Source organism: Felis catus, chromosome E2, assembly GCF_018350175.1.
Source record: "Felis catus isolate Fca126 chromosome E2, F.catus_Fca126_mat1.0, whole genome shotgun sequence".
Classification (NCBI taxonomy): Eukaryota; Metazoa; Chordata; class Mammalia; order Carnivora; family Felidae; genus Felis; species Felis catus.
Genome location: NC_058382.1, coordinates 55,793,870 through 55,814,274, shown reverse-complemented (window position 1 = coordinate 55,814,274; position 20,405 = coordinate 55,793,870). Strand labels below are relative to the sequence as shown.

Below are 20,405 nucleotides of genomic sequence, written 5' to 3'. Positions count from 1 at the left end.
GAAAGATCCCTTTGGTTTTTTTCAACAAACACCTACTATACCAGGCACAAAGCCAGGTACACACGACACCGAACATACACGTTCACTGATTTCAAGTCTTCCAGTCTACTGGAGATAGGTATGGGTTTGTTTTGATTCTGAACCCCTCTTCCCTTTCTATAATTCTTTAAAATGTGAAGAGAGATGAAGACCTCTTTGACTATTTTTTTTCCTTTCTTCTCATTTTGGCTCCTTTTACATTTCCTATCGCTTTTGTCAAATTTCTGGTATCATCTTTGAAAAGGCACAAATAAAGCCTAGAGGCAGAAGGTGTCCAGTGTTGGTTCATGGGTCACTATCAAGCAAGGGCAGGATTCTATGAGATTCTCTCTTTTTTTTTCTTATGTTCATTGCCTCATGTTACAAAGTGGCTGCAGTAACTCCAGGCATCTTCTCTACAGGACACAGGAAGAAAAGAGAGAGAGGTAAAAGCTGATGGTCTTTTCCAACTGAATCTGACTCAATAAGGAATAGAAAAGTTTTCTTAAAAGCCCTAACAAACAGGTTTGGGCTTATATCTAATTGTCCAGAACAGTGGCACACGGCTACCCGTAGCTAGAAGGTGGCATAAAGGAAAGGTTATGGATGGGGTCAGTCAGCCAAGCAAAAAAGTCTACTGAGCAGCATCTGGAGAATATCACTGAAGAAATGGATACTCATAAAGTCTTTATGAAATGTAGGTGCTATGGATTTATAAATGCTTAAAATCAGAAACTACAAATGAGTTGTCTTAAATTCTTTCTTTCCATAGATCATCAGAATTAATCATTTAATCAACTCTATAGGATGAATTTAATCATTAGTATTATTTCATAGACATGGAAACTTGAGTACAAAGAGGTAAAGTGACTAATCCAAGGTCATACAGTCAGGAAGGGCAGAGCCAGATCCTTATCCTAGATCTTTAAAAAACATTTACTCACCTAGTTCTCTTTTATGACTCTGCTTTTGAGCACAAACATGTGTGATAAAATCCACTGAAGCATGAAGGATGTATACACACACCAAGCATTGTGACGAATGACAGTACACACATTTCCAGAGCAAGTATGCTTTAAACCAAGAGTTCTGGGGGAGTTGAAAGACCAATTCATCCACTCACTCATTCAAGGATCCAAGAACCTACCAGACCCATCTCTGGGCTGAGGATACAGATGGGAAAGACACAGCCCCTTTTTGCATGTGACTCCTCATCCAGACATGCAAACAGACAAGTGGCCACGCAGAGTGTGATGTTCTGCAAGAGAGGGATGTACAAGGCACCACGGGAGTACTTTGAAGCTTCCTTCATCTTGGTCTTTCTGAAAGCAGAGCCTGGAGCAAGGATCAAAGAAAAGATTCTTTGGCAAGTGCAAGCTGAGAGGCAAGTGTGAGGAAGAAAAACAAAGTGAGGAAAGGAAAATATGAAGCAATGCAGGCCTATGCCGGCCAGAGTTTCACCATGAGCCTCAAACAGCCATCACAGGCTGTGCTCAGCTGAATAGTGGCCCTCATCATAATCCCCAGAACCTGTGGATGTGATCTGACGGAGCAAAAGTGATTCCAAAACTATGATTAAGTTAATGATCTTGTGATGGGCAGACTGCCATGGATTACCTAGATGGATCCAATGTAATCACAAGAGTCCCTATGAGAGGGGCAGGAGGGTCTGGGCCAGAGAAGGACACACAGCAACAGAAGTGCAGAAAGAAAAGGGACATGGGGCCATGAGCCAAGGAATGCAGGCAGCCTCAAGAAGCTAACAAAGGAAAGGAATGGATTATTCGCAGAGCTTCCAGAAGGAACGGAGCCTTGCCAACAACTCATTTTATACTTATGACCTCCAGGTCTGTATGGGAATACATCTGTGTTGCTTTAAGACACTACATTGGTGGTAATTTGCTACAGCAGCGATAGGAATCTGCTACACAGGTCTCTAAGCGGATGTGTTCACTTGGGACCCAAGAGTTTTCTAGAAGAATTTTATGGGAAGGAGTTCATGGAGTTCAGAAACACCTGTGTCCAGTTGCTTCCAAATGTTTCTCATTTTCTACTCATCAAAGTTTACCTTGGGGGTTGCCAATTCCCCACCCTTAGAGTTTTCACCTTCTGGCCCCTTCCAGCTGCTAGGAAGCCATATTCCATGGCCCACAGTAGACCATGCTCATCAATGAGCATGTAGTAGGCAGGGGATTGACTAAGACACAGTAGCCCAGAGAATCTGGGAAGGACCAAGGTCATGTCAATTACTGAGGGTGACTAACTGCTTGGGGAGAAAAATCATCCAAATACTTATCCAGCTCCTTCTATAGACTGGTGTCATGTCTAGGGAGCAAGTTTTACCTCTGCTTGCCTAGCACCCAATCTCCAGTTCTCTGAGTAACTGTACCCTATTTCCCTGGCACTACACTTCCTAACCCCATCCATGTCCCAAAGTGGGCTGACTCCCCCATTTATTCTGAAGGAGGCATGGCCCAGACATGGCCACTCAGAGCATAGATCTTCCTTACCACAGCAAAGGGTTCTGGAATAGGCATGGCCCCATGCCTGCCCAGGCAGCTTACTGCATCTCATTGGCCACAGCAATTGATTCAGGGAAGTATCCATGGCCCAACAACTCAGTGGGCTTCAGTTCTGAAACATGTTAGAACCACTGGGAATACAGTGGTTTTACCCCACTCATTCTGGAATTGAGAGCATATCACCCTGGAACTTGCAAGGGCCACCATGTAGGCATGAAGCCAGCATGAAGTGGAGGAAAGCAGTCATCCTAGGACACATTTGGCCTTCTTGACCCAACCATGCCTGAAGTTGGACGGAGTTCATATGTATGTAATCCAATACATTTCCCTTTTTAACTTAAATCAGCTTGAAGAGGGTTGTCTTTTGAAAGACTCTCAATACATTACTTCCTCAGGGACACATTTTTACTTGCTTCCAATAGGAAGCCCTCTTGTGAATTTAGATGCTTGCAGAGACTGGAGTAGTTAGGAAAGCCAGAGGCATGTCAGAAAGAGGCAGCAGCCCAGAACTTCTTGAGGACTTACAAGTCTTAAAGGAGAATCCCAGCTGTACCTTAACCCAGTATCTGCTGTGCCTATGCCCTAGGGTACGGAGTGCCCCACACACCAGGGCCCCGACCACTTCCCATCCTTGGGAAGTTGTTGTTTTTTCAGTCACACCCCTTCTTACAGAACAGGAAAGTAGCATAAAATCCATTTACTGGGGTATAAACAACTCAGTTGCAGATGGGAGGGGTGTCTGACCTGTTTGCACTGTCCGGCCTCCTGTGCAATGATTCTAGTGATTAGACACGGCCAATTCCAGCCTCTGGGAAACAGGAAATTGCTGCAATTGTTAACAATAGGTCTGATCCAGGCTGAGCCCAACATACCCACAGTCCCAAGCATGAAGGCATCTTCCAGCTCGGTGGTCTCGGTTCCAAAGCCAGGACACACGTCTCAAGAATGAAGAAAAGGCTATTTTCAAGGCAGTAATTACATAATATAGAGAATGTAACGAAAGGGAGACCCCCGAGCTCCATTACTTTGAAGGGTCTGTCAGTGTTTTCATTATAGTCCATTTTCTGCAGTGATTTATCTTCAGCTGTGAGGCTGGGCTGACAGCTGGGGCTTAGCACCCACAGGCCCAGCCCAGGAGAAGCGTGTGGAGTTTAATTTAGTTGGAATTGTTTGGCCAGCTCCACTCTGAGGACTTGCAAACTATGCATTAAGTCCAAGTTTGGGTCCTCTGGCACTTTTGTGGCAACTCTTGTTTGGAGCATCCTCAGTAACTTGCCTGCAGACTGTGATTCTTGGCAGGCTCAACTAGCCAAGGCCAGAAACAAAAGCAGGGGGGTCATTTTTTTATAGTCTTCAAGGGGCTATTAGGTGTGTGTGTGTGTGTGTGTGTGTGTGTGTGTGTGTGTGTGTGTGTTGGCGGGTAGATGTATAGTGAAATCCATGAATATAGTTTGTGCTTCTTTTCATGTAAAAACAAAAGTGTCATTTAAACTCAGATAATCCTTTCAAAGTTATTCCTATCGTCTCTTTTTATATGGTGCTCACATGACCCCTGTTTTCAGGGAAGGTAGTACATGGTCTGCAATGCCCCCAGCCTCAACATAGTCCCCAATTTGTCTCTTAGCACAGACAGTCTCAGAAACTGGGCCGTGGAATAGCAAAGTCAAGTCCTAGAAACTAAGGCCACAATGAACTCCAGGAAACAGCTTCAAGACTGGCCAATGCCCAGCCTGGAAACTGGTATTCAGTGTGTATCTGGATTCTAGCATGGAATCCATAATCCAACCCAGAACCTATAAGTCTCTAGAGTCAGACAAGATAGGGGCAGATATGGAAAATCAGCCTGTAAAGGTCTTTTCTCCATACTTTTCTCCCTGGCCCTCCTGAGCACAAATATCTGAACAACCATGAACTTTCTACATAGATTGTCTTTTAGAAGCCACAAACCTGTCCACAAGCCCCTGGAGTTCTCAAGTCACTGTTTCTGCCCTCACCATCATTGCCACCAACAACAACATCGACCAGCATCAACTGTACCATCATCAACCTCACCAAGAATGGTATTAAGAACTCACGTCAAGCTAGACCCTGTACCACATGGTACACATGTGGGGTCTCAGTCAATCTCCACTACAAGCCTCTATGTAGGAGTTTTTATCCTCATTCTATAGTCAAGGAGATTGAGCCTTGAAGAGACAAGGTAACACACTCACGGCTACCAAGTTAAGAAACCAGGACAGGCTGACCCAGTGCTCGGGTTCTGGATCAGTATGGAACACTTCCTGTCAACACAGCACAGGCTCCCCAGGAGACAGACTTGGTGACTGTTCGGCGGTCAGCATATATATTATGACCTTGGAAGTATCCTTGGGATCAACACCTGTGGAAGGGAGGAGCCAGAAGTAGGAGTGAGCAGAGAGGAAGCCAGCCATAGCCCTGACTCAACCCACAAGGCAACAAGGCACTCTGGAGCTAGAAGAGTCTGCCTGTGACACTGTCCTGTCTTGAGCTAGGAAGGCGGGGCCCTTATAGCCTGTATGCATTTCCTTATGCATATTCATATGGGTCTTATGGGGCTAAACTGAAGGTGTTGGCACAGCTGCCTTTCTTCTGGAAGCACTAGGGGGAAATCTGTTTTCAGCTTCTAAAGATACCTGCATTCCTTAGCTTGTGGCCCTACCTCCATCTTCAAAAGGCATCCTTCCAACCTCTGCTCCTGATATCACATTACTTCTATCTCTCTGTTTCCATCATCCTATCTCCTTCTTGGACTCTGATGCTACTGTCTACCTCTTACAAGGGCCCTTGTGGTTGCATTTAGGGTCCATCTGGATCATCCATCTAAAGTCCTGTCATATCTGCAAAGTCACCTGTGCCATGTCAGGTAACAGATTCACAGATTCTGAATGTGGATGCCTTACAGTGGGCACTACTCAGTTTGCCCCATGCCCCCTCAATCTCTCACTGCCTGTGGGTACCCCAGCTGAAGCAATCCTTGAAGGGCCATCTGCTGACCACCACAAGCCTTTCGCAAGGGGGACTCTGGTGGGGAGGCATCTCCATGTCCCATCACACATCCCCAGAAAATTGAGGTTCAACCCAGCCCAGATCAGCCCCCCCCCTTTTTTTTTGCTTTAAAGACCTACATTTCCCCAGTTTTGAATCCCAGCTCCAAGCTCTCAGACTCCGTTACCAGGGTCTTGCTTTCATCTTCCTCTCCTGTGAATCATAATACTCTGCTTTTATATTTATGACCAACTGTTTAAAGTACCTCTTGAGCGTCTGACCACAGCTCAATTGTCCATTACTGCAATAATCATCTGTCTCTTTGTATTCAGAAAGCAACACAGATTAGGAAATGCGAAGACTGCTTTTGGCGTTGAGCAGTTGTGTTTTGGGGGGCGTTTCTCCCCTGCTGTAAATGTGTTACACAGAAGCATATTTCCATCCATCTGCAGCCCTGCCATATTGCAGGTAACTGTGAACAAAACAAGCAATAAAACTGCAAAGGGGCTGCTGCCTTTTTCTATACATCGACTCTTAGTTACCTGTACTAAGGGCACAGGCTCCGCTTCTTAAGTGCATTCCTTACCACGGAGAAGCACCTAGAGACCCATGGGAAAGCCAAGAAAGGACTTAAGAAACAGCTGGGAAGTGCCTTTTAAAAAGTCATAAACTAGACCATCTCCTCTGATCCTGCCTTCTGAATGATCCACTTTCTAGGGTGCTTCTTGCAGAATGAATACTAAACACTAACTTCCTCATTACGGTGGACGCTGAAGGGCTAACCCATCTCTCTATGTGACTCTGGAGGGCTGTCAGTAGACAGACCCCTACCTCTTCTACCTCAGTGGCGGATACTGATTGCCAGAGGCCTGACAGTCTGGAAGCTGTTGACAGAGCCAACGAAGCGCTCTCTCTCTCTCTCTCTCTCTCTCTCTCTCTCTCTCACTCTCTCTTTCTCTCTCTCCCTTCCCATCTCTCCCTCCTTCTCATCTTCCTTCTCCTCCTCCTTCTCTCTCCCTTGAGTTGTTAAGATGCCAGGATATAAGTTTGGGATGTCTGGTGACCATGATACCTGCTCTGGAGATGGAAAGGAGTGGAACGCTGACACCTTCATGGAGCCCCTGGATCCAATCATGCCTGAAGGCAGCACCTAATCCTTTCCAGTTATATAAGCTAATATATGCTTCTTTAAACTTATGTTACTTTTAATGGATTTCTACCCATTTATTATTGAAAGTGATTTACTACCTTTTATACATCTCCCTCTACATGTTCCTTAGCAGCCTCAAACTCAACATGCTCCAAAATAAAATCAGCGTAGCTTGTTATTTCTACACCCACATCTCCTAACTTTGCTATTTTTTTTCCAAAATACTTTCATTTTTCTGCATCCCCTAGCCCCCAGGCCAATGTATATCCTTGAAACCCGTCTTTCCTTCAAGCCATTCCCTCTCAGTGCCTTCCTTTTGTTCTGGTCTAGATGACTCTCCCCCTGATGTGCACTAACTTCCCCTATCTACCACTATTCCCTGAGGCCTCTTTCCAACTGTTGATTTCATCAGGCTCATCTCTTATGCAGAAGCTTTCGATGGTGCCATGGAAAAAGACAGGCCTCAAATGTCCTTGCTTGACATCCAAAGTGACGATGTAGCACCTATAAGCTTAGATTTTAGCACCGGATCAAGACTCAGGTCAGCTCTGCCACTCCTTAGCTGTGTGACTTTGATCAAGTTATTAAACCTCTAGGACCCTAGTTGCAAAATGGAGAGAACAGTACCCACTTCTTAGGGTTGTGTGAGGTTTAAGTGAGTTACTATATGTTAAATGCTAAGCACAAACACTGAGGCAGCAGCAACACTCAACAATTAATTTGATGACTATTTATGGAACACCTACTATGTGACAGTTACTGTTCTTGTGACTCAATACACACACACACACACACACACACGCACGCACATACACACGCATGCACAGAAACAAAGTTTGGGCTTCAGCTCCCATCTAATCTAATGCCTTCATTCCTTAATTCAACAAACCTAGGCTGGGGCTTCCTGCACAAGGCATAATGCTGGACACTGAGACAGAGCAGTGAACAAAACCTGGTCCCTGACTTCAAGGAACTCTTGTCCAATCTGTTGTCTGTCCAGACAACAGATACATAAACAATTTCTGTTCAATACCATCAGACTTCTAGAACAGCCCATAACTGGAGCTACTAAGAACCTGTTTCTAAAATTGCATGATATTATAAAAAGTAAGTTTTATTCTCTAGAAAGAGAAACAAGAAACCCTATAGACTAGAGTCGGAAGGGATAACAAAATTCCTCCTCTATTACGCAAGTCCCACGTTAGACAGTATCCTTCCAGCATCTTGCCCAGTGAGAGAAACTCAAAACCCAACCCCCAGGGGCTGATGCAAACTGTCACCATGGCAATGACTCCATTGGGAAAGAAGCAGAATCGACAAAACAACTTTCAGGAGAGCAGCTTGTCCTTAAAGTCCCCTGCTGTTCCCTTCACCAGAACCTGTTCCTCCAAGGTTCTGGGGCTTAGTGACACTCATTAGGGAAGTATGATCAGGACCCTGGCAGGGCACTCCCAGCCACCCTCAGCAGAACTTCTCCTACTCTAAGCCAACATGGGCTGGGGATTTCCACAGAGGCTCTAGGAAGTGTGGCTCTGGGAGGGGGAGAAGGCAACTCCCAGGGAACTTCTAGAAGCATGAGGAGCAAGAGCACAACTCTAAAGCAAAGTTTCTTGACTTTGGCACGTGACACTTGAAGGTATATCACTCTTTGCTGTGGGGGGCTATCTTGCGCACTGTAGGTTTTGAGCAGCATCCATGACCTTGACCCACTAGGCCATAGCACCCTCCCTCAGTTGTGACAGCCAGAGATGTGCCCAATCATCCCGGGGGGGGGGGGGCAGTGTACCCTGGCTGCTAAATTACCCCTGATTGATAACCACTAGTCTAGAGCCCCTGACTCCTGGAGGGGAAGGAATAGACTTAACTACAGAAAAGGCTCAGTACTGAGAGATCTGGGAGCAAAGGGTGTTCTAACAACACACCCAGCAGTGAGAGAAGAATAAAAACATGTGTAGACCTCAGCTGTAGGTCAAAAGATCTTGGAAATACAGACTTCCCTGAATGGGTGGCATGTGCTCTCCAGTGATTCAGGGTGAATCTATGGACAGAGAGTAAATCTCATGCCTATAGAAACCAGGCTTGAAACGTCACCCATCCCATCTGACTCTAGAGGCAGTGTGTGGCTCTGAGCCAGCCATTTCCTCTCTTTAGGCTGCAGGACTTGTTCTTTGCCAAATGAGGGAGTTCGGCTGCTCCAGGGATGGAACACGGGTCTTACTCACTACTCCCCTCCTACTACCATGCCTGTAACAGACATCACTAGTCAATCACTGCACGCCTTGCTCTTGAGGCTAAGCAAAGCCTCTGAATCTGAATCCTCCTCCACACAGTGCTTCCTGAAGCTTCTGCAGCTCCGCTAGTTGTTGCTGCCATGTTATTATGTCAGCATCGTTTACTATTCCTAAGGAGTCAGTGACTTTCAAACCAAACCCCACTTCACCCAGAGCTTTTGTCTGCTTTACATAATGGACTTCTCATCAAATGTATATGAACAAAGGAATCCCTCAGCTAACACAGCAAAATTTGCTAGGGCCGTCATAACAGAGTACCACAAACTGAGTGGCTTAAACAACAGAAATGTATTGTCTCAGGCTGGAAGTCCAAGATCAAGGTGTTGTCAGGGCCGGCTCCTTCTGAGGCTGGGTCCCCACAGTCTGCTCCAGGCCTCCCCCAGCTTCTGGAGGTTTGTTGGCATTCTTTGGCATTTCTTGGCTCATAGAAACATCACCCCAATCTTTACCTTTCCTTCACCTGGCATTCTCCCTGTGTTCAGCTTTTCTGTATCTAAATTTCCCCTTTTTATAAGGACACCAGTCATGTTGGGTTAGGGCTCATAGGGTCAGGGGGCCCACCCTATGATCTCACTTTATCTGATTACCTCTGTAAAGACCCTGTCTCCAAACAAGGTCATACTGTGAGGTCTCAGGGGTTAGGATTTCAACATGTAAATTTAGAGGCAGACACAATCTTAACTCATAACACTCTATCCTCTGCTTCCCCAAATTCATGTCCTTGTCACATGCAAAATACATTCACCCTATCCCAGTATTCCCCAAATTCTTAATTCATTCCAGCATCAGCTCTATGTCCAAGACCTCATCTAAATCTCATCTGAATCAGGTATGGGTGAAACTTGGGGTATGATTCATCCTGAAGCAAAATTCTTCTCCATCTGTAAAGCTGTGAAACCAGATAAGGAGTTATTTTAAGCTTCTAAAACACAATGGTGGGACAGACATAAGATAGACAGTGTCCTGGGTAGGGTCAAATTTTCTCCCTGGAGTCTGGATATCCTGGCATCTGCCTTTATCAAGGCCTTCCTGTGAGTGGTTTCCGAATGCGACCACACCCCTGCTTGGTGTTCCCTCAAACACCACTCTTCCAGGAAATCCAGGTTCATAGGTCTGTTTCCCACAAGCCAGCTTAGAGGTCAATAATTCCTAATGCACTGATGACATTAGAAACCTTGACAATCAAACACATGGGCCATGATGAAGCTCAGAACATCATCTTGACATGCTAGTAACTGGCCTCTCACTCCTTGCTTGCTCTGAGATTTCTGTCTAGGAAAAAGTAGCAAAAGAAACAAATTCTGAGTGTTTTCTCTTCCTTGTTGGCTCTATGAGGATCCAATATATGATGCACATTCCCTTTCTATATGAAGTGGCATGGAGATGTTCCTATGAGTTCCTGTGTTCATGCTGGTCTCCCCATAAATCCAATGGCCCCATAATTCATTGTCTTGGGGGCACAGTGTGAGGACAAAAGTCCTTGAAGATCAATGACTTTCAATGATCAGAGACTCAAGAGCCTTTTGCTCCAGTTGTATAATGCACTTAGGATTTTAATCAACCTTAACATGTGGATTTTATACATTATTCAAGACCTCCACAGGCCCCACATAGATCCTCGTGTTGACAAACACCCCATTAGAAGCCTGGGTTGTCTCGGCACAGGGCAGGAACCCTGTTGGTATGCACAGCAGCGACTCCCAGAAGGACTGAAGTCAACACTTCCTTGTGCTCCAGCCAGAACTTTGGAAAGTGGACATTTTCTATCCTAAGAAAAATTCCCCCAGTTGATCCTGTGCTTTGACATTAACATCAGTCTCAATGTAAGTGTTTTTTTGGCAATCATGAAGGACGCCTATGAGGAAACAGCTGTGGGCAGGTGTGAGAAAATGCCCCGGGGGGCCCACTGTTCCCATTGTTCTGTGGGACAGGAGCCCAGTGAGACTGGGATTGAGTCAAGCACTGATTTCTGCCTGAGACAGTGGCATCCCAAAGAGCTCTGACAGCTGGCTCTCAGCCTTCCTGAGCTCTTTCAGGTCTCCAAGCTGCAGGGTGCATCTACCATCAGAGATCCGAGAGGATAGCACAGCCTATCATGTCCACCAGGGACCGACTCAGCAAGGCAGAGGGCCTAGGATTAGGAGTCGAGGCTCTGGCAGACCCAGGGCGTTCTAATTTTATCCATGAGCATCAGTATTATGCTGGACAAATCATTTCACTTCCCCCAGCCTCATTTTCTGCATATGTAAAATAAAGGCAGTGGTTGTATGTAACTCCTGCCTTTGGTTTGGGGATCAAATGAGATCACGTGCCCAAGGCACTCTGCCTGTGCTGTGGTGTATAGGATATGCTCAATTAGACCTTCCAAGTTTTAGGGAAATTTAGGGGTTAGAAATCTTAGGGAATCATCTCTGTGCATGCCCCTAGTCTATAGCAATAATAACAGCAACTTCAATAGTTTTATTACAACAACGTTCAGCAAGCACAGAAATGCATTTCTCAGAAATAGTGATAACCCTAATGGTAACAATAATTACAGGAAACAGCTAACAGCCATTGATCCAGATTCTATAGTAAGCATTTTATAAGCCTTAGCTCACTTAATACTCACAACTACACAATACATACTTACAGATGAATAAACTGAGGCTCGGAGAGGTGAGAGAACATGCACAAAGTAACAAAATCAGACCTGGATTTGAATCCAGGCCCATCTGGCACCAGCACCCATGCACCATATTGTGTAAGAGATGGGCAGCACATTATTTAACTTCTCTTCACCTTAGCTTTAACTGGAGGTGATAACTCTTAGTTCAGAGGTGATTGTATAGATCAAATTGGTATTGTATTTAAGGAAGATGCTTTGGGCACACAGATATCTATCTGGCTAGGAAGTTGCGCTTGCCAAACTCACCACCACAAGCCTTCTGTGTATCCAATGGAAACACTGATCCTGCAGCCAAGAAATTCATGGCAGCTGTTAGGAGTAGTCCACACTTGCTTGACAAGCAAGGAGGTGTTGGTCTCGAGCAATCCGGGTTTTGGGACCAACTCAGAAAGATAGTGAGGCAGGTACAACAGCTACCCAAAGGTATTCAGGTCCTAACCTCCTGTGATCATGTTATCTTACATGGCAAAGGGGACTGTGAAGATATGATTAAACTAAGCATCTTAAAATAGGGAGATTATCTGGGATTATTTGGATGCACCCAGTGTCATTACAAGATCGTCATAAGAGAGAGAGTCAGAGTCAGAGAAAATGAGACAATAGAAGCTGAAGTCAGACAGGGAGATGAAGATTTGAAGATGCTGGCTTTGAAGATGGAGAAAGGGGCTGTGAGCCAAGGAATGCAGGTCACTTTTAGAAGCTGAAAAGGAAACAGATTTTACCTTAGAATCTCCAGAAGGAACACGGTCCTGCTGACCCATTTTAGACCTCTGACTTCCGGAACAGTAAGAGGGTAAATTTGTGTTTTTCTAAGCCACCAAGTCTGTGGTAATTTGTTACAGCAGCCATAGGAAACTAATACATTCTGTATCTCCCACAGAGACGAACAAACTTCAAACAAAGCCCCAACCAACACAGGGAGAGAGTAGGACAAATCCTCTTCTACATTGTGCCATTGTGAAAAATCATTGTACAGCTGGGCTTTAACACAGATTCTGTTTTGTTCAAATCTTGTTGTTAAATATTCAGAAGGAAAAGAGACATGGCCCCATACAGAAAAGAATGTCAGCATTTTGCATTTGCAGAAAGCCAGACTGTAAAACAGAATGATATGAAATCTCTTTGTAAAATCTGAAGTGACAGACACACATACTGAATTATTGTTATCAATATGAATTTTAAAAATGCAGAAGCAAGTTCCCAAAGTGGCACTCTGCAGGCTGTTCTACCACCCACCCATCTTTGGGAGCGGAAAGAGCAAGGGAAAGCTGGCAGCCAGGGCAGGGAGGAGACCCAGCCTTTCCGAGAACTGGCAATAGTTGGGATTGTCTTGAAACCGGTCACATCGGACGATGAAGCGTGAATCACTGAACAAATGTGCAAGAGAGAAAAACCGCAAAATAAGCCTAGAGACAGAATGCTAATAGTCAGGCAAATAAGGGGAGACAAGAATTTGAATATTCATGAGCCTCTAATCAGGAGCTTTGGATGAATACGGAAATGGTCCCATTGGGTGATAATGTGCTCCGCAGGAAGGAGAATCCTGCCTGAGGAAGTGCAAAGCAGAGTGTGGACCAGACCTGTCCCACCGCCTGGGACTCCCAGGACATTGACCCAAGTCTCCACATCCTGGTCCCACCATCAGTTGTCTTTCTTCACCTGTCACTCACTCTGCGCTGCACTTGGTCTTTTCTTGCTGTAGAAGATTTCTACTTTTAGAGCTGGAAAGGGGTAGCTGGGGAGAATGCTAATATGTTGAAACATCTTCCAAGTTCCAGGCCTGAGCTACATATGCTCTATCCATATCTCACATCCCTCTCACAACCACTCTTTCATGGGGATATAAATGTCCCATTTTATAGGTGAGGAAACTGAGGCTCAGGGAAATATCCTATTGCTGATGTCAACAGTAGAGCTTAGCTTTGAATAGCTTATCTGTATCATAGCAGAGCCTCATTTGTTGCTTTCCATCACCCAGGGTCCTAGACTTGTGTCCCCCTGAAATGTATGTAAGTACCTGGCTGTATTTAGACTACAACAGAGGAGTGGTGGAAGGCTGGGGAACAGGACTCAGCTACACAAAGAAGGCTTGGAGAAGAACTGAGATGAAGAAAGCCAGCTGCCTGGACACAGGGCAATCCCACACGAAGTTTCTTGAGAATCAACTGGTGTGCCCAGAGGGGTGAGGACAAGGGCCTCAGGCAATGTGACGAGGGTGGGAGGTCAGTATGGGCCGGGTGCGGTGGTGCTCCTCACACATGCATACAGGCACATTGCACATATGTGTGGACTGAGCCCCTGACACCAAGATCAGCAGTGAACAAAACCAACATAAGAATTGAGAAAGTGCTGTGAAGCAAATGAACAAGGACTACAAGAATGGTGAGGGAGGAAGAAGAGCCCAACTAAATGGTCAGAAAAAGCTTTTAAGAGGTGGTGACATCTGAGCTGACAACTAAAAGACGAGCCAGCCTTATAAGAATGGATGGAAAAAATGCTTCTAGCAAAAATACAGGGTGAAACAGGTGACACTGACAGTGGTCAACGCTCAGGCTCCCCATGGGCAGTGGTGGGCATTGAGGCCACAGCAAGACATGAGCCAACACCTAAGGGAATGAGCAGGAGCTCAGCAAGATCCCAGCTAACAGGCTGGGGGGGTTGAGGTAAGAATATGCTCCTGATGGGGGAGGAAGAGCTGGACCACTTCTTCGCTGAAGAGATGATCTGAAACCCAGGGGTACTGCTATCAAGTACCTATCACGCAGGGGCACCTGGGTGGCTCAGTCGGTTGAGTGTCCAACTTTGCTCAGGTCATGATGTCATGGTTCATGAGTTGAAGCCCCGAGATGGGCTCTGTGCTGACAGCCCAGAGCCTGAAGCCTGCTTCAGATTCTGTGTCTCCCTCTCTCTCTGCCCCTCCCCCACTCGTGCTTTATCTCTCTCTCAAAAACAAACAAACATTTTTTTAAAAAGTATCTACCATTCAGCTGCCTTGCATGCTCTATACACATTATTGCATTTATTTCTCATAATCTTTCTCTGAGGCAGATGTTATTATTTTGGGCTCATTCTCTATTATTATTTTTATTACTACAAATTAAGTGGTTTAACACAAAACATATTGCTTACTTCACAGTTTCTGTGGGTCAGGAGCTGGACATGTTTTAACTGGGTCCTCCACTCAGGGTCCCACAAAACTGAAAAGAAGATGTCAGCTAGGCTGCGTTCTCGTCTGATGGCTTGACTGGGGAAAGATTGCATCCAAGCTCCCTCAGGTTATGAGCAGAATTCATTTCCCTGTGGATGTACAACTGATTCCCTGATGTCTTGCTGGCTATTGGCTGTGGATCACTCCTGACAACTAGAGGTAGCTGTCAGATCCTTGCCATGAGACCCCCTCTGTTGACCCTCTCACATTTCAGCCACTCTGGCTTCAGGAAAGGTCCAGTCGCATTTAAGAACTTGCCCAATTAATTCAGGCCCACCTAGATAATCTCCTTCTGGATTAACTCAAAGTCATAAGCCATCATCATGTTTAGTGATTCTGCCCTCACTCAAGGAGAGGTGATTATACTAGGCATGCACAATGGGATTGTGGAGAAAGACAGGTAGTGAGGGCAGTCATCATGGGGCATCATAGAATATATACTGATAATATTAACAGCCATCATTCTTCCAGCACCTTCTACATGCCAGGCACTGTTCAAGTGACTTGATACACAACTGATCACCCTTGCTATGGTTATGCTATAAAAAGTGTCTATTTTAAAGATGATGAGACAAAAGTCAGAGAGGTTAAGAATAACTTGGCAAAGGCACATGATGTTGGTGAGGGGAAATCAGGTATGAACCCAAATCTGTGCCACTTCATAGGCTTGCCTGCTCCTAGTGGCCCCTGTGGCATAGGAGGGTGGCCTCTTTGCCACCAAGATCTTGTCGTCTCCAAATAGCTAAGGCCCAGAAGTCCCCAGAGGAATCCCCTCTCACTTCCTGTGGGCCTTGAAGGGAGAGCCCAGAACACACTGGAAGAGCTGCTTGGAGTACCAGGAAGTATCTGCTGTACTTGGCCTTGCAGACATCACAGATCCTGGCCACGGTGGCACACCCAGTGGATCCCCAGTCAGGGAGAAGCAGGCACTGGGGTCCAGGCCATCTCTACCAGGACCAGAGCGTGCCACATGTCCAGAGTGCATACAGCAGCATCGGGAAGCCTCCTCCAGCCTATGAGGGACACTAGTGACATGGGCACCTACCCACAGCTCCGTGGAGCCGAAGCTGCACTTTCCAGACTGACTGTCGCGTGGCCCAGCCCCCTCGCCTCCCCCCTGCAGCAGAGCCTGAGCAGATGGTTCAGAGTCACTCCAGTGGAAATTAATGGAGTCAGACTGTCCACACACTTCTTTTCAACCATAGAGAAATATTTTCCATGAGTCAAACACCAGATGTATTTTGTTTATGGGGTAATTTAGCACTTGCGAGGGGTAAGACACTAAAACTAGAGAAGAGCTGTTCGTGCTTGTGTTTCAGGCAGCGCCCAAGCACACTCCAGCCACCTGCAGTAAAACTTGGGGACATCCTGTCTGAAATGGAGCCTGGACCTTGGAACTCAACCCTTCAGTACTTCCCAGAGAGAAGACATACCACTTCTGCAAGCCACCCCATGTCTGTCTCCTGGGGTTCGGTTTGTGACCACACTGGCTGAATTGGCCAGAGCCCTAGAGGTGGGGAAGGGTGACGAAAAAAGAGCAGCACCACTAAGGGACTGAAAAGGTTCTTGGGCGGGAAGGGGGGGGGGGGCAGGTCAAGAAGAGCCAGAAATAAACTAAATTGTAAATAGGCCTTCCCTGGGACCACCATTTTTTTTTTAACAGTCACAAAATGCTCTTAATCAGCATTTATCAAAGTATAGCCCGAGGAAAGCAATATCAGCATCAAAGGGGAATCTGTTAGAAATGCAGATTCCTGGGCCTTTCCCCAGACCAACTGAATAAAACCTCTAGGAGTGGGGCCCAGCCAGCAATGTGTGATTTAACACACCCTCCAGGGTAGTCTGATGCTCCCTGGAGTTTGAGAACCACTGCTCCAAATACCAGAGGTATGTTTTCACTTTACATCTAGCTGGGAAGTTTTACATAAATTAATGAATACCTCTGTGACTCCGTTTTCTCATCTGTAAAATGGAATCACTGCGGTAGTCATTGTGCGCTACCTAACGGATGGTAGAAAATAAAGGAAGGAATTCATTGAAAGTGCTCAGAACTAGAACCTGTAGAGTATACCTCATCAGCAAACAGCTGTGGCCATCAGTATGATTATCTGTACTGGCCTTCGAAATCCACTGTGAATCACAGCTGCTAACATTAACAGCCATCATACTTTGTACACTTTTAACATGACAGGTACTGTTCACATGACTTGATGTAAATGTAAAATTGTCACAATGAGTGTAAAAAGTCATTTTTGTGGTATTCATTACCTTCACTCATTCCTTCATTCATTAATCCAACAAACATGAACTAAGCCCCCTAATGTTCCAGGCACTGCTGTGGGACGGGTCCACAGGCAACAAAGCAGACAAATGAATCAGAGACCTCATTCAAATCATATGTGCTCACAACACATTTAACCCAAGTCCCCATTTAAAGTCTCCTCAAGTCTGGTTTCTCCTGGGACCCCTGGGCTCGACTTGGCCCCTGCCCAGGCGCCCACTCTCTGCTTAGCCCCTGCCTCTGCTTCCTGCCTCCTCCAAACCCCCACTTACACCACACAGCCTCTGCAGCCTTCACCCTCAGAATACCAGGACTGCCTCCCTCGGCCCTGAGTCCCCTTCCTGAGAAGTTCTGTGTGATCCCCGGGAGTAGCCGGACTATTCTTTTACTATATAAACAACAGTTTTAGCCTTGTCCATGCCCTAAGAGTGGCCAGTGCGTGGCAGATTCAATTACGTACTGTGTATTCAGGGTAAGGAGATGTTACATTGAGAATTAAGACCACAGATTATGCATGCAAGTGGGAAAACTTCAAACTCCCAGCCTCATTTGCTCTCGGGGTGACGTGGTCCCAAGGCCTGGTATCTGGAATGCCCAAGTGCCTGCACAGACTTGTATTTATCCGTTTCTTCAGGTACATTGCCTATTAACACGTGTAACCAAAGGGTTTGGGGTATATCAGACCCAGGCCACTGGAACCTGCAAGTTGAGGTGCTAATCTTGTCTCCAGACACTCACTCGTGTACAGTGTAGAATGAGGTTTTGAAAACCACAACCCACAGGCCAAATACAGCCCAAAGACTTTGTTGTTTTAAATAAAATTGTATTGGGACGCAGCCATACCCATTTATTTACATGTTGTCTCTGGCTGTTTTTGCACTTCAGTAGCAAAGTTGAGAAGTTCTGGGAGAGACCATCCGGCCCACAATGCCTAAAATAATTACTATCTGTCCCCTTTAAAAACAAGTTTGCCAACTCCTGCTCTAAAAGCAAGGTATATACAGCCTGCCTTGAAAGAAATCCAGTTCATCCTTTCTAACTGAACTGGTGAATTAAGTTATAAGAAAGCCATCACTCATCCCACATCCTACCTCCTTTAGTCTATTTGGGCTAGGACTCAGCAAAAGTGTTTCAACAAATTATACAGACACAATTATAGCCAATTAATGTACTGGTTTAATTATCAGTTAATAGCTAAGGCATTTAATAAAAGCATAACACAACCTCGCTCAATGTTAAAGAAATGCACATCAAAACAACGAGATTCCATTTGTCACCTGTTTGATTAATGGATATCACCAAGTTTGTTCAGACACAGAGGTGACTGTGGGGCGGTAACAGTGAGCGTCTTCCCACTCTGCAGGTTCAACATCTGTGGCAGGCACTTTGCAAATCTGAGACAGCTATAAATACACCTACCTTTCAATGAGGATTCCTCTTCCAGGATTTCATCCTACACATGTGCTCTCAAATGCGTTCAATGCCATTTGTCTAAATATGTTCAATGCAAAATACCAAAAACTGAGGTGATCCGACAATAAAGAGTAAATAAATCAGTATGTCCATATTGCGGAACATGAAAGAACCATGAAAAAAGAATAAACTAGACCTAATTCACCTAATGAGATGAAGAAAGAATGAGCTACACGTAATGGAGTTGAGGTAGAATAGTCTCAAGAGAATTATTTGAGAGGCACAAAAGGGCACAGGCTGTGTGTGTGTGTGTGTGTGTGTGTGTGTGTTATAGTAAGCATCCATTGTTATTAATGAAGGATATGTAGACACACACAAACACACAAATACGTGCAAATGAGTAGAGAAATTTGAAAATTTTAAAACGAGGAAACGGCCACAATCATGGTTGCCCCAGAAGAGGAACCCAAGAGTCTGAACTAGAAGAGTCACTCTGTTTTGACTTTGTACCCTCTTTTTCTGCTTGTTTTTTTTTTAACACATGCATACTTTGTTAGTCTAATTTTAAAACATGTTTTTATAAAACAGAAATGTCACTCTATGTCTGACAGTGGTGCTTTCCAGGACACCAGGGTCCTGGTGGGGAGAGGGGCAATGCTGTTAGTGTGAAAGACATTCCCCAAAACTCAAGAAGGTAATGACAGTGCCCCAGAGCACTACAGCAAGCTGCCATGGACTCCCTAACTTGCAAACTCTCAGGCAACTCTGTACAACAAACCAGTGTTATTAAAAGAGAAGAAAAATCAATAATCCATCATGGAGAGGGCTTTGGAGTCAGATGAGAAGGCTCTAGATTCTGTCATCCCCCCAGGAGCTGTGAGACCCCCTCCCCAGAAGTGTAGTAAATATCAAAGCCCTCTGAGCCTCTGTTTCCTCACCAGTGACAGTGGGGATCATGATGCCCCCCCATTCACGGTGGGGGGGACAACAGTGTCCCTGCTCATGGTGGGGGGAATCACAATGCCCCCCATCATGGTGCAGGGATCACAATTCCGCCCCTTATGGTGGGGGAGACAACAATGCCCTCACTCATGGAGGGGGGGATCACAATGCCCCCGCTCACAGTGGGCAGGATCACAATGCTGCCCCTCATGGTGGAGGGGACAACAATGCCCCCGTTCATGATGCGGGGGATCATGACGCCACCCCTCACGGTGGGGGGAGGGACAACAATGCCCACTCTCATGGTGGGGGGACAACAATGCCCCCGCTCGCAGTAGAGGGATCATGATGTCCCCACTGACAGGGGGCTTGGGCAGGGCCAGCACTTACACAGCGCACGCCCTGGGCCTGACTGTGCTAACCACGTCACAGGCCCTACTGCATTTAGTTAATGGCCAAACCACTGTCCTCATTCTTCAGATAAAGAAACTGAGGTTTAGGGAGCCAAAGTCACATAGTTATTAAGTAGCAGTCAGGGTACAAACCCAGATCTGTCTGCCTGGGCCTGCAACAGTTATTAGATTTTGCCTTTCGATGAAATGAGGTAAGCCGAGATCATTCACCCAAAGTTGCCTCTTAGATAGCAGCTACTCAACACACGCCATTCATGCCAAGTCCCGCAGACCCTCAGGTACCAGGTTAAGTGTCCAACTGGCAGTACCCAGCCCAGCTTCCACGCAGCCCCCTGCACTGCCACCTGCTGGGCTGGTGACAGCGGCTCAGGCCCTCCCCAGCCCAGCTGAGCATCCTCTGTTGGGGAACCCCAGGCACCCTCAGTGGGGACCTGGAGGGCCTTCCTGACCTAATGGTTGTTCGTAGCTTTTCTTCTAGCGAGCAGAGGCCTCA

General features: G+C 46.0%; 1 long non-coding RNA gene across 2 annotated transcripts in view; it reads right to left on the bottom strand.

Annotated features, from left to right (window-relative positions):
• The window catches only part of LOC111557985, a 295,985-nt gene that overhangs the window by 31,700 nt on the left and 243,880 nt on the right, over nucleotides 1-20,405 (bottom strand). The gene's annotated exons all lie outside the window — the stretch shown is intronic.